The following is a 14,211-nucleotide window of genomic DNA, read 5'->3' as shown; positions in this document are numbered from 1 at the left end:
TGCTCTCTGTTCTCCTTTCTTCCCCTTTTCTCTCTCTCCCTATCCATCTTTCTTGTTCGTTCTATCCCTTCTGCTTTCTCTCCATTTTTCTTTGTCCCCTCCCCCCACCTCTCTTTCTCCAGGACCAGAATTCACATCTCAGGAGCCTATAGGCACTGGACTCTGAAGCGCCTCCCTCCACCAAACAGTGTTGCCTGCCCCCTACAATGTTTTTTATACACTGAGAAAACATGAAAAATCTACTAACAGAATGCATTTCTTTGAGAACCTGATGTCATGCTGATTTAGTGGGAATTTGCCCTAAAAGGGAAAGAGGGGGTGGAAGGTTGGAGACAGAAGGGGGGAGAGAGAGAGGAGGGTGGGGGTGATAGAGAGGGGGATGAGAGAGAGAAAGGGTGGGGGTGGGACAGAGATTGAGGGGGATGGGACAGAGATGGAGGGGGTGGGGGTGAGACAGAGATGGAGGAGGTGGGGGTGAGACATAGATGGAGGGGGTGGGGGTGAGACAGAGATGGAGGGGGTGGGGGTGAGACAGAGATGGAGGGGGTGGGGGTGAGACAGAGATGGAGTGGGTGGGGGTGAGACAGAGATGAAGGGGGTGAGACAGAGATGGAGGAGGTGGGGGTGAGACAGAGATGGTGGGGGTGAGACAGAGATGGAGGAGGTAGGGTGAGACAGAGATGGAGGGGGTGGGGGTGAGACAGAAATGGAGGGGGTGGGGGTGTGACAGAGATGGAGGGGGTGGGAGTGAGACAGAGATGGAGGAGGTGGGGGTGAGACAGAGATGGAGGGGGTGGGGTGAGACGGTGGGGGTGAGACAGAGATGGAGGGGGTGGGGGTGAGACAGAGATTGAGGGGGTGTGGGTGAGACAGAGATGGAGGGGGTGGGGGTGAGACAGAGATGGTGGGGGTGAGACACAGATGGAGGAGGTGGGGGTGATATTGAGGGGGTGGAGGTGATACAGAGATGGAGGGGGTGGGGTGAGACAGAGATGGAGGGGGTGGGGGTGAGACAAAGATGGAGGGGGTGGGGGTGAGACAGAGATGGAGGGGGTGGGGGTGAGACAGAGATGGAGGGGGTGGGGGTGAGACAAAGATGGAGGGGGTGGGGGTGAGACAGAGATGGAGGGGGTTGGGGTGAGACAGAGATGGTGGGGGTGAGACACAGATAGAGGAGGTGAGGGTGAGACAGAGATGGGGGGGGTGGGGGTGAGACAGAGATGGAGGGGGTGGGGGTGAGACAGAGATGAAGGGGGTGGGGGTGAGACAGAGATGGAGGAGGTGGGGGTGAGACAGAGATGGTGGGGGTGAGACAGAGATGGGGGAGGTGGGGTGAGACAGAGATGGAGGAGGTGGGGGTGAGACAGAGATGGTGGGGGTGAGACAGAGATGGGGGAGGTGGGGTGAGACAGAGATGGAGGGGGTGGGGGTGAGACAGAGATGGAGGGGGTGGGGGTGAGACAGAGATGGAGGGGGTGGGGGTGAGACAGAGATGATGGGGATGAGACACAGATGGAGGAGGTGGGGGTGAGACAGAGATGGAGGGGGTGGGGGTGAGACAGAGGTGGGGGTGAGACAGAGATGGAGGGGGTGGGGGTGAGACTGAGATGGAGGGGTGGGGGTGAGACAGGGGTCTGAGTGCTGGGGGAATATCTGGGGTGTAGAGGGGTCAGAGTGCTGGGGGGATATCTTGGGTGTAGAGGGGTCAGAGTGCTGGGGGGATATCTGGGGTGTAGAGGGGTCAGAGTGCTGGGGGGATATCTGGGGTGTAGAGGGGTCAGAGTGCTGGGAGGATATTTGGGGTGTAGGGGGGTCAGAGTGCTGGGAGGCATCAATCTAGCAGATATATTACATTATATGCACAGCTTTGGTACTTTATGTATGTAGTATTTTTCCACTGTTTATTTGCTGTACAGAATGATTGTTCCTGTGGTTAATGCGGAGCTCCACCAAAAAGGGGAAGCTCCACTTGTCTGCCTTCTACCTACTTGATGTCTGTTTACCTGCACTGTCTCCATTGTAGGGGCCCCAGAGCATTACTTTGCCCAGGGGCCCATGATGCTATTAAGACGGCCCTGCTGGAGAGCGCTTCCCAGAGGGGGTTATCTTATGCGGCGTGAGCATTTTTGCTGCAAAATTCTCGTACGACAGAATACAACTTCAGAAGTGATGTAATATGTTAAATTGTTTTGTATGTATTCTTTTATTTCCGAGCATGCGTGGTCTTGCTCTTACAACTTTTTTCGGACGAAAACTGTACTGATTAAATGAAAATTACATGATTAAAATTGTATAGTCGAAAGCACCATACTAATGACCAGAAAATCGGCAGATCGTTTGTCGAATGAAATTTAACTTCCGAATTTCTTATTGTGTGTATGGGCCTTAACCATTTAACCCCCGGACCATTAGATATAAGTGGATTGACAGAGCATAAACATTAATTACAAAAAGGATTGACTGTCAGCTTTCAAGTCCCTCTAAGAAAGAAGATTTATAGGGGTTTCCTTATACAGGAAAAAATATGGGGACTCTTGTTAAAGCATGAACAGTGATATTGTATGGAAATATGTGGGCCTGGTCAAACCTCAATCATGAGAGCCACAACACCAATATAAATATCAAAAAGATTTATTTTATAAAAAGATTTTCTTTATAAAAAGACATAGAAAAAAGAAAAAAGAAAAAAAAAAAATATTATACATTGAATACTATAGAATGCATACTAGACAAATTCCAGACTAACAAATAAAATGATACTTCAAGTGCATAAAGATGCAGGTGATCTTCATTTCATCCCGCATGTAACGGTTCTACTAGTTTCGCCCAAGGGGGCTTCGTCAGGAACCAATGGGGGGCAGTAGTCTGAGCAAACAAAGAGTATATCAATGAACGGAAAAATATATGTAATAATATATACAAATAGTGACATAGATTTATTGTATCAGTACATACAAACGTGTCTGATTGACCATGGATGTTAATATAATCATAATTTATTATACGATATAAAAACAATGTATTTTGTTTAAGTAGACGAAAGTCGAGTTAATGGAGTGTCTGTGATAGCTGTGGACTTTGACAAAAATATTTACCTGAAAGAATGGACTGAAAAACCTGAATAGTTAGCCGTGATTGGCTCAAAATCCCAGATGGAAGGAAGAAGGGATGGGAAAAAGAGGAAATAATCCTCTTGTGCATGCGGGTAGGATCACCATGCACCGCACAGAGCCTGGATGCAAGCCTATAGAGGAAGAGGAGCCGAAGGCAAGCAGGTACTGTGGGTACAGAATAAATATATTAAAAAATTAACAAATAAAAAAAGAAGAAAGAAATATGATCAGAAAAAGAGAGAAATTGTGATGAACAGACATCTATAGAAAGATATGTGTAAAAGGATTAATGATTATTACCTGGTTCAAATAATGACAGGAATAATGGGAAGATTGATGATGAGGTAGTCTCAAAAGAGATTGATATGGATCATCCCAAGAGATTTCTGTCAGTACTGTACAGCACAAAATAGGAAGTCATTCACTATGAAACTATATACAATATGTCATAAGATTATATAATGACAGATTAGTTTGAAAGTTGATTATTAAAACCGCAAATGACAGCGGTAATAAAGATAATGTTAATATAAATATAAGCGCCTATATGGGCTGCAGAATATTAAAAGAATCTAAGTTACTAAAGGAATGTAGCATTTTTTGTGTAGTAATTAAACATTATAATTGTTACACCTATCAGAGTAGTAAAGGTAAAGCATGGAGAAAGTGAAAATGAATACTTGTCTAATTTAAACGAATAATGGTAATAGTATTACCTGATTAGAGTTGCAATAGTAACTGCCGGACCATTAGTCTGGTTAAAAACCGAGCCACTTTTTGCGATTCAGCACTGCGTCACTTTAACTGACATTTGCGCGGTCATGCGACGTGGCTCCCAAACAAAGTTGACGTCCTTTTTTCCCACAAATAGAGCTTTCTTTTGGTGGTATTTGATCACCTCTACGGTGATGTACTGATTACTGTAAAAAATTGCACTGGCAGTGAAGGTATTAACCTGTAGGGGGCGCTGAAGGGGTAAGTGTGTCCTAGGGAGTGCTTGTAACTGTTAGGGGGCGTGGTTTGTCGTGACACATCACTGATCGTTGTTCCCGATGACACGGAACACGATCAGTGACAGTGTCACTTAGGCAGAACGGGAAGATGTTGTGTTTACACTAACATCTCCCCGTTCTTCAGCTCTGTGACCCAATCATGGGACACCGGTGGCGATCGGGTCCGCGAGTCCCGCGGGCGCAGTCACGGAGCTCACGGCAGGGTCGCGAGCGCACCGGCGACCACACAGGTCACAAATTAAATGGGGCGTACCTGTAAGCCCATTTGCGCAGCCGCGCCATTCTATCAACGTACATCGTTGTGCGCCGGTCGGGAACCGGATAAAAAGCTGATTGGCTACCATGCACAGCTGCACCAGAATTTGCACTCTCCAGTTTTAGTTGGGGCTCTTTCACACGGGCGGCCCGTTCAGGTCCGCCTGCCAGTTTTTTTGGCAGACCTGAACGGGCGCGCCGTGCTCCTCTATGGAGCCGCGGATGTCAGCGGGTGTGGCGGAGGAAAAACCTACTTTTCCATCCGTCTGGCGGATCGGATCGGGTGAACACGGACAGACGGTCCGTGTTCATCCGATCCCCCCATAGGGGAGAGCGGAGAAAAGACAGACACAGTGTGCGGAGACCGCCCTGTCATCCGCCGGCTCAGCAGGGATCAACGGAGCAATCCCCACTGAGCAAGCGGAGATTCACTACTGATCCACCCCATGTGAAAGGGGCCTTAGTCTGGTTGAAAAAAAAAAACATTTAGTATAACCACTTAAGGACCGAGCCTCTTTCTGAGATTTGTTGTTTACAAGTTAAAAACATTTTTTTTTTGCTAGAAAATTACATTATCCTTTTTTTTTCTAACACCCTAGAGAATAAAATGGTGGTTGTTGCAATACTTTCTGTCACACCGTATTTGCGCAGCGGTCTTCCAAGCGCACTTTTTTTGGGAAAAATACACCTTTTTATTGAATAAGCGTATATTGATTTGCGCAAAATTTATAGCACCTACAAAATAGGTTATTGATTTATGGCATTTTTATAAAAAAATGTTACTAGTAATGCCAGTGATCTGCAATTTTTGTCAATTTGTGTCAGGACTGTGACATTGCAGCGGACAGATTGGAGACTTTTGACACTTTTTTGGGACCATTGACAATTTTACAGCGATCATTGCTATAAATATGCACTGTTTACTGTATAATCAGTCACTGGCATGGAAGGGGTTAACACTAGGGGGCAATCAAAGGGTTAAATGTGTTACCTAGATAGTGATTCTAACTGTGGGGGGAGGGGACTGACTGTGGGAGGGACGCACTTGCGGCTGTCATATTACAATACACGGGATGGGAAGTGGTCATTGAAAACTTCATCTCAAAATGCTTTGTAGAGATGTAGACAGCTGAAGAGAAGTGAAAAGCTTATATTTTTCTGCAAAATGTTGTCAGTGTCCTGCCCACTGCGCTTCCCTATTGGTCCTTTAATGTAATTCACAGACTTGCTAACCAATGGGAAGGTCATTGTTTTGAGAAGTTGTTTTCAACAAAGGTAACCTCTGCATATGTATTGCTATATACACACAGTGGGGTAGATTCAAGAAGCACTTGCGCCCGCGCAACCATAGGTTGCGCGGCGCAAGTGCTTACTTGCTCCGGTGTAACGAGTGCTCCTGATTCAGGAACCTCGTTACACCGACTGCAGCCTAGGATATGACAGACATAAGCCTCCTTATGCCTTCATATCCCAGGCTGCATTCTTGCGTTGGCCGCTAGGGGGCGCTGCCATTGTGATCGGCGTATAGTATGCAAATTGCATACTACCACCGATTCACAAAAGTTGCGCGGGCCCTGCGCACGCAAGGTACGGAGTTTCCGTACGGCGACTTTAGCGCAAGGTTGCTCCTGCTATAGCAGGGGCAACCTATGCTAAAGTATAGCTGCGCTTCCCGCTCGTGAAATTTAAATTTCACGTCGTTTACGTAAGTGATTCGTGAATGGCGCTGGACGCCATTCACGTTCACTTAGAAGCAAATGACGTCCTTGCGACGTCATTTGCCGCAATGCACGTCGGGAAAGTTTCCCGACGGAGCATGCGCTGTTCGCTCGGCGCGGGAGCGCGCCTAATTTAAATGATTCCCGCCCCCGGCGGGATCATTTACATTAGGCAGCCTTACGCCCGGCTGTTTAGCATATCGCCCGCGCAATTTACGGAGCTACTGCTCCGTGAATCGCGGGCATTTCAAAATATTTGCGTGGGCGCAGAGCAAAACTCGTTGCCCTGTGCCCACGCAAATATTGCACGGATCTACCTGAATCTGGGCCAGTATATATTAGGGCTGTGCAAATTAACTTTTAATTAATCGATTAATCTTTAATTTTTTTGATCGATTAAAATTCTTTTGATTGGTACTCACCTCTCCGCCGGCTTCTGGGCCTTCAGGGAGTTCCGTCGGAGATCCAGTAACGTCACGGACACCGGCGGGGCTTGCTGTGTCCATCTGAAGGGCTCCTTTGCTGTGCCTTCATATCTGCATGCCGGCGGGACCTTACTATCTGCCACACGCAAGGGCTGTTACACTTCCCTCTATCACTTCCTTCTATCAACCTGGGATTCTACAACCATCCACTGGGAGTTGTGATAGTTCCCTTCATGGGACATCTACATGCCGACAGACTGATGTTAACCTCCCCTTATCTGGATTCAGCAGTGGTATCGTTGTACACATTTTTATACCAGTATCATACTTAGCTACATGTTTTTATGACTGCTTTGGTACCGTTTGGTATTACTCGCACCATTTTTACAGTTTATGTAGCTACATCGATCTTATCTCCAGTGCAATATTTATTTGGTTACCTACTTGAAGACTATAAAAGTTTTAATGCTATTCCCATTGAGCGCTGCCTTTGTGTGTTTTTTGTATCCTGCTATCCATTTTACCAGTGGTTGGTAGCTGCACTGGGAATCAGCCTGCAAGGAGATCAGCTTAAAGTAGTTGGATCTGTATGTGCGTTATAATTAATCGAAATTAGTCGATTAATCGATTAAAAAAACAAAACGATTAATCGAACAGAAAAATTTTGATCAGTAACAGCCCTAATATATATATATACACACACACAGTATATATACAGAAAATAAAATGTTGGCCATTTTGTATATACATTTTAAGGTTAATTATTAAATGCATTTGTTTCCTCGTGTTACTGATCACAGGGACCTTGACAAGTACAAGCTGCACAGGAAGACAGCCTGAAAGCATATCAAATAGCAATGTATCAAAGGAAGGGATATGCGCAGTTTTAATTCGTAAGCAAACATTACTCGAAGTTGAATGCACTATTTGGATACAAAGAGGAAGTAACTACTTAATAGGTTTGTATTAATTAAAGCTAAACTACATCCAAAGCTTTATTTATTTTTTCCAGTTTGGACAGTGTAGTTCTGTTTTGCTGTAACTTTTACTAAATATTATATACTTTAATGCTTTTGATATTTGTAACAAGCAAAGGGAAAGCCCTGCCAATTACACAAGCCACCAGACCAAAGTATTGGTGCATGAGGAACATGCATCAAATGTTACCACATAACGGGTCTTTTGTAATTCAGTAATCATTTTCTTTTTTTTTTTTTTTTACCTAGCAGCACATACAATAGACAATGGCAGTGTGGGTACTAGTTGAAACTGAAATACTGTCCCTTTTAGACATGGGGAAGCAGGTGACTTCCTTACTAATAGTAGCGGCCCATTGCCAGGCCTTAAAGAGGAAGTAAACCCTCTAAAGCACAGGTGTCAAACACAAGGCCCACGGGCCGAATCCGGCCCTCAAGGCCATTTCACGTGGCCCTCACACCTCTCCTGCAGCTTCCGGAGAGCTCCAGCCCCTCTCTGGTCCTCCTCCAGACCCTTACTTTCTGCTTTTAAGCAATGCATCCAGCTTCTTCCCAGCAGCAGCATAGGGAAAGGGGGGTTCACTGTGATGTAAGGGAGAGGGGGGTGGGACTCAACTTCTGATGGTGGGGTGGCTTTTAACATCTAATGTAAGGGGAGGGGATGCGCTGGACATCTAATCTTACAGATACAACTGGCCCTTTTGAGGGCAATCATAATGCTGATGCGGCCCACAATTAAATTGAGTTTGACACCCCTGCTCTAAATCATATCTTTAAAAAAAAAAGATATGGCATACTAGCTCATTATAAATTACTTACCTGAGATCGAAGCTACTCTCGTTCCTCACCTCCGCCGCTGCCATTGATACCCGAGTTACTTCCGGGTATCCCGGCTCCGGCACTGTGATTGGCCAGAGCCGCCATGACGTCACTCACGCGCATTCGCGTGGGAGCCGTCAATGATGGCATGATCGCCCTCACTAACGGCACGTTCAGTGTGCCTGCGTAGACATCGGTGCAGTTTTTTCTGCAAATATCTCCTAAACCGTGCAGGTTTAAGAGATATTTGTTGCACCTAAGGTAAGCCTTAATCTAGGCTTACCGGTTGATACACTTAAGATCCGCCATGTGTAAGTCACTTACACTGTCGGATCTTAAATGTAATTACGCCGCCCGCCGCTAGATGGCATTTACGTGAAGGTCTCATTTGTTTATGCAAATGAGCCTGCTACGCCGATTCCCGAACGATTTTGCGTCGCGTACCCGTCGCTAACGTCGTTTGCGTAAGCGGAAACTTACTCCTGCTATATGAGGAGTAAGTTTCCGCATGTCCCACGTAGGCCATGTTACGGATAGCGTCGGGTCCGCGGCGTGTTTTTCCGTCGGCTACGTCGTTTCCCTAAGTCGTTCTTGAATACGACTTTACGTCAATGACGCACACGTCAGCGTCATTGACGTTTTCCGCCGAGAACTGGAGCATGCGCACTGGGCTTTTTTAAGCCCGGCGCATGCGCAGTTACTTAGAATCGGGGGCGGGCTAAATTTGAATAGAAGCCGCCCCCTTGAAGATACGCGTGGCTACACCGGGCCATTTACACTCCGCCGCCCCAAACTACGGAGCAAGTGTTTGGGGAATACAGCACTTGCTCCTGTAGTTTGGGGCGGCGGAGTGTAAATGCCTTACGCGCCGCCCGCGGACATTTAGAGAGAATATGGGCCAATGTGTTTTTAGTATGCTACCATGGTCACCACACTTTTGCATGCTTTTTTATTGTTCAAACATTTTATTGAAGAATAGAATAGGTTTACAAAGGTAAAGAACAAGAGGGAAAACTCCCACAGATAGAGAAGGTAAGACAGGGTATACAATAATACAATGCGATGACAGAAATGTAACCCTTATAAAAGTAAGGTTCGTGAGAGGGCACATTCAGGAGGTTCATAAAACATTTTACTTCTTACAGATGCAGTGGTACCCCCGTGAGGGCTGCTAATAGACTTTATACCCCACTGGTTACCTCGACTCTGCAAATCCTCTCTTACCTCTGAAGCCCTGTACACACGCTCGGTTTTCTTGGCAGTAAAAAGTCCGCTGAGGGGAAAGCTGAGAACCCGACAGGAAAACTGCCATGGAGCTTTGGCCGGGAATCTCGGCCGTGTGTATGCTCCATCGGCACTGCCTCGCAGTCTTTCCCATAGGTAAGTAGTAGATCTGGCAAGTTCTCTATTTTCCTGACGGGATTCCCGTCTGTTTTCCTGACGGGAAAACTGCAAGGAAGCATGCACACGTCCAGTTTTCCTAGCCAAAAGCTCTCCTGGCAGTTTTCCTGCCGGGGAAAACTGGTCGTGTGTACGAGGCTTCACACCTTGAGTTCCATTCTGTCACAGTTGTGATAGTAAATAGAAACTCACACAATATCAATGATATGTTTACTGAGATGAAAAACACAGGAAATTGCATAATTAACCCAGCTTACTTTAACAATGAATATGCCCCATATATTATTATGCATTAAAAATTAACATAGACCCAATACAAGACCTATGTGGACAGGTGGACAGAGGAGTAAATACCCAACACTATATCTATAAATGGTGGCGCCGCGCCACGCTGCTATAGTTTGCTTTGTGGATGTGGTGACATGCAAGAGAAGTTTGAATTGTTGTCTAGTTACAGCTAATGGTTTTTGGTTGAGTATAGCCGTGGCTTGATCAACGTTGAGCGTACAGCTAAATAGGCTAGATAGGCTACGGAAAATCTTTTGCATGCTTTTTTTCCCACCTGCCATTTAGGCTGGGCCTTTTGGCTGAGACTGGAGGAACTTGTATAGTGGCCAGAAGGCTAGTTTTACACTTTGGCACCCCTGAGTACTTCTTTATTTTTGCACTTTTTTTGCATAGCATGTATAGTATGTGCTTTACTTACTTCTGATCAGTAGGGTGAAAATCTTGGGGAGGGCATGTGACCTTATGATCAGCTTTCCCTCCCCTCCCATGGGGTCTTCCTTCAGGGGAGCCTACCTAGTTCTTGGGTGGACCTTGCTTTTCGGCAGGTCCACTGAGGAATGGGGTCCATTTGGTTTTGGTCACGTGTACCACAAGTTCCCCAAGTCCCATCAGGAGCCTGGTGGGGATCAGGGCCAGGGTCTTTTCTCTTCGGAGGACCATGTGTACACCCTGTGTGCTTTATTGTGTGGTTCACTTTTGCGTGTTCAATAGTGCCTCGTTTCGACTGAGCGGAATGGTTCGGGCCGGTAAAGTTTGAAAGGGTTAGAATGGTCCGGCCTATTCAGGTGAGCATTTCCACTGCAAGTCGGACTGCCAGGGGCCATACAGGGTTTAGAAAAAATGCCTAGAGTGTCCGCCAATCAGTGGAATTTACTGTAGCTCTGCCCTAACCAAACCGTACCATTTTCTATGGCCCACATCTGAAGCATGACCATAGCCGCTGCAAGGATTTTTGCCAACTCAGACGAAGGTGTAATTTAACGCCCACCCCCCGGCACGCACGCACACACACGCGCGCGCGCGCACACACACACACCATACATTTTATATGTGCTCCATTAAGCTTTAATGGTTATGATGCTTAAAGTGATCGTTTAACTTATTTATCTTTTACAGAGAAAGATAGCAAACAAACTATTTGTGTTTTTGTAAAAAGTGCATTTTTTTTTTTAAACAGGAACGTTTAAAACAGGTCGGTCCCCCTTACCTGTTTCTGAACACCAATCTGTGCACCGGGTGGCTCCCGTCCCGAGTCCCTCAACAGGTCGCCGTCGCCTCCAGGATGACGCTGCAGGTTGCACTGCCTGTACGGGTCCGGTCCATCAGTTGCTCCACCTCCTGCAGCCCTTGCTCCTTCACATCATGCAGCTGAGCGGCCAGGGGAACCAGGGGCGGGGCCACTTACATCACTCACTGACGTAGGCGCCGCATAGCCAAGGACGAGACAGTGAGACTGTCATACACTGAGACTGCACAGGTCAGCGCCGCTGCAGGGACTCGTCCTTCAGATGCCGCCCGCAGTGGCAGCCCACACCACACACACTCTATCTCGATGATCGGGCGACTGTCACGGACCGGTCAATTTTCTGCCCTGTTCCCTGGCGTCGTAAGGCAAGTGACCATGTTGCCTTGCGCTAGTATCGACCTTGAGCAGGACCCAGAATGGTGCTGTATGGCTTGGTTGTATGGGCCGCTTTCATAATGGAAACACTCAAAATAGCGTACCATACCAAACCAACCTGAAGCGATCCGCTAAGTGGAAACGAGGCATTTTTTATTGCACCTGCTGCTAGTTTCGAGTGTATGCACTGCAGCGTGGAGCTTTAAAAAATGAATATTATGAACCATTTTAGACTTTCTGAACTATTTCATGGTTAGGGGTGATCAATTTCATAATTTCATCATCATCAACCTACTTTCAGTGTTGAAAGCATAACAATATAAACAGCATGAAAACACAACGGAGTAATACATAGCTTCCATTTATTTTTGTATTTATTCAGCACCACAACTATCTATAAAGCATTAAGTACATTAATTTACCAATATTTTCATTAACATTAATTCATTTCCTCACCAATGTATGTGGACGGAATATCAGATACAATTAACTGACTTGATCCTGAGAAACTGATATAAAAGATAGGTATAAAAGAAAGATTCCAGCCAACCATTTTTTTTAGTTCTGGATAGGGTGGGAAGGGGTTGTTGAAAACAGGAAGTGAGGGGATGGGTCTCCAAAAGGGACACACCAGCAAGAAAAAAACAGCTTTTGGTACAGTAGTTAGAAGCTTTTTAATTCGTTCTCTATATCACTATTGGAACTTTATGTCAGAAAGGGGGAGTTCTACAAACAGAATTACACACAAAATTGAAAATAAAAACTTGACAGTGGAGCTAACACTCCTCTTTTTTTTCGTCAAATAGAAGTGTATGGTGGAAATACACACTTTAAATCTGAACCAAAGAACAAAAATGTAATATATTGCGGCATACCAGTCCTTAGGTGTAGTGACTGCATTTGTTTTAATTTCTGATGCTGAGAACATTTTCAGCAAGTACAGAGAATACCTGTTGATATCAGAAATAGGGATGAGCTTCGAGTTCGAGTCAAACTCATGTTCGACTCGAACATTGCCTGTTCGTCTGTTCGGCGAACAACGAACAATTAGGGGTGTTCGCGGCAAATTCGAAAAGCCACAGAACACCCTGTTAAAGTCTATAGGAGAAATCTAAAGTGTTAATTTTAAAGGCTAATATGCAAGTTATTGTCCTAAAAAGTGTTTGGGGACCTGGGTCCTGTCCCAGGAAACATGTATCAATGCAAAAAAAGTTTTAAAAAACGGACGTTTTTTCAGGAGCAGTGAATTTAATAATGCTAAAAGTGAAACAATAAAAGTGTAATATTACTTTAAATTTCGTACCTGGGGGGGGTGTAAAGCCAGCATGTGAAAAAGCGCATGTTTCCCGTACATAGAACTGTCCCTGCACAAAGTATAATTTCTGAAAGAAAAAAAGGCATTTAAAACCGGCTGTGCGGCTCTAATGAATTGTCGGCTCTGGCAACTCAGAGATGATTCATTCATAAAAAATAACAAAATAAAAGCGTGGGGGTCCCCCCGAATTCCATTAACAGGCCCTTCAGGTCTGATATGGATATTAAGGGGAACCCCGCCGTCAATTTAAAAAAAAATGACGTGGGGTTCCCCCCAAATATCCATACCATCGCTGGAGAGATCATCCGTCGCTGGATAGAAGACAACGTTGGAGCGGGGGGCCGGGCCGAGAGTGGATTACCACCGCTGGATTTTTTTTTTTTATTAATAAAGGAATTTTTTCTACGGTGTCTGTGTGTTTTTTTTTAACTCTTTACACTTCCTTCGTGAAATGGTAGAGGTACAGTGTACCCCATTACCAATTCACATAGGGGGGGCCAGGATCTGGGGGTCCCCTTTGTTAAAGGGGTCTTTCAGATTCTGATAAGCCCAAGTTCACACGAACATTTGGTGTGTTCGCAAGTTCTGATGCGAACCGAACAGGGGGTGTTCGGCTCATCCTTACTCAGAAATACTGTGTACTTGCAACTTCCTGTGTGCTGTATTTAAAGCTATCTACTGGAAACTACAATTTTCCTACCCTGTGTAAAAGAGATGAAGAAAGGAAGAAGTGTTTGTAGACCAAATGAGGGGGATCAGCCTGGGTAACACTTATGACTTCCTCCATAGATAGAGTGGAGTGAGTGAATTTTGTCACATTAGGACAGGAAGTGTGTTTGTTGCAGAATCACCAGAATAAAATAAAGGAAAATGCCTGAAAAAATAAAACGAATGCATCAACCACATCTAAGCACTGGTAAACTAGCATTTACAAACATACAAACACTGTCCTGATTTATAGGCAGAAATGGATAGGTTGCATGATTGTATTTGTGTAGTTTGTATGTATTTGAAGGACCAGATGTGACTGGAAGCTGCTTGTGTAAAGATCAGGCAGACTGGCCTATTGTTTGAATAACCAGGATGATGATTGGATTGATTAGGATGATCGATATATCCTGCCTGCTGATTTTGCTAACCCAGATTTCCCTGTGCTTCAGTCTCTTTAGAGCAGCATTTAAACCTTTAAAGGCTAAGTTCACCATTTCAAAGAGAATATAAATGCACAATTTTTTTGCAAGTAAATAAAGATGCATTTTTTTAAAA

Source organism: Rana temporaria, chromosome 1 (genome assembly GCF_905171775.1).
Source record: "Rana temporaria chromosome 1, aRanTem1.1, whole genome shotgun sequence".
Classification (NCBI taxonomy): Eukaryota; Metazoa; Chordata; class Amphibia; order Anura; family Ranidae; genus Rana; species Rana temporaria.
The sequence above is the reverse complement of the archived record's forward strand: the minus strand, read 5'-3'. Positions refer to the sequence as shown.